Genomic DNA, 1,665 nt, shown 5'->3' on the forward strand with positions numbered 1-1,665 from the left:
CTAATTATATTACTAGGTATATTCTCCGGTATTTTACTAATTGGATAATAGTATTTCGTACGCTATACTCGGATCCGAAGTAGCTTTATCGTATTAATATATTCGAGATTAATAATAGCGATCTTTTTTAGGACTATAAACGGGCAATCCTTAATAATATATTAGGATAGAAAGGTTCGTATACTAAAAACCCGGCTTACCCTTTATATTACCGGACGTATAGGTTTTTCCTATTGCATAAAAACTTAATTCGTATAAAGGCTATACTTCGTATTAACTTTATCGAAAGTTAGCTATAGTATTTAAAATCGTAGTATAGAATAGATATAAAGACTAGTAATAAGTTAAATAAGCGCTACTTTATATTAACGCCCCCCCTAACCTTATTCAAATTAATATAAAAATAAATAGTATAACTACCCTCCGGTACGTATTACCCTCTTCTAAACGCCTCCGAAAGATATTACTAATTTAAAGAAACCTTAGTGTAATAATTAAAGTATAGTAATATTATTAACCGCAATTTCTATAATATATATATCCGGCTCTCAATATAAGTAACTACTAACTTTACTAATATATTAAATCGAATTAATTTATTCGAATAGAATTATAGAAAAATTATTTAAAGTATAGGGGCTATAGTAGAAAGGGTAATTTAGAGTAGAATAGTAAGTATAGAAGAGTTGATAAGAGAGGTCTATATTTAGGTTCGAGATGGATATAACTAATTAGTGAGTATATTATAGTAGCTATAGATTAAAGTAAATAAGAATTAAGAAGATATTTAAATAAATATTATTAAACTAATATATATTTTATAGACTGTATATACAGGGATAAAAGAGATATTAGTAAATTTAAAGAAGATGGAGAGGTAGTATAAAGAAATTAATAATAAAAACGGTACTTCTAATAAGGAAAGGGATATCTCTTAATACTATAGATTAATAAATTAAATAAATTTTATAAACTCATTATATTTTAAGGGTATATATAATTTAAGGGTATAAAAGATAAGGTGAAAATAGATAGTTCCGAAGAGGAATATAAGAATAATACTAAAAATAAATTTAAAAAAAAATTCGGAATAAATAAAATATAGAACGAATATTCAATTTCGCTCTAATTAAAATATATAAACCCCCCCCCCCTTATACCTTACAATAATAGTAGAAATATATAGCCTCTTAACTTATTACTACCTCTTAATAAAAATACTAGTTATATCCAGCTTAGTACTCGAATATAATAATTGTATATACCTACGCCCTTAAATAAAAATTATATTTCTAAAATTAAATTGGATCTTCCCTTAAACTAACCGGGATAATCCTAACCTACTATAGTAAAGGGTATTTAGATAGTTCTTCGACTAATAATATCTTATATAAGTAGGTATTATAATTAATATTAATTCACTACACTCTATTTGGATAAGCCCAACCCTCTTAGTAAATATTTAATTACAATCTACTATATTCGAAATACTACTAAACAATCTACTCTTTTTAATAAGTATTACAAACTCCGGCTATAAATAAAAATATTATAACTACTATATTAACGCCGGATAGTAAAAGTATTTTCAAATACCCAATTTCGTTTTAATTAGAGTACGAACCCCCTACCCCCCCCGTACTACAAAAGGACAAATAACCTACT

The sequence above is a fragment of the Neurospora crassa genome, linkage group V (assembly GCF_000182925.2).
Source record: "Neurospora crassa OR74A linkage group V, whole genome shotgun sequence".
In the NCBI taxonomy this organism is placed as follows: domain Eukaryota; kingdom Fungi; phylum Ascomycota; class Sordariomycetes; order Sordariales; family Sordariaceae; genus Neurospora; species Neurospora crassa.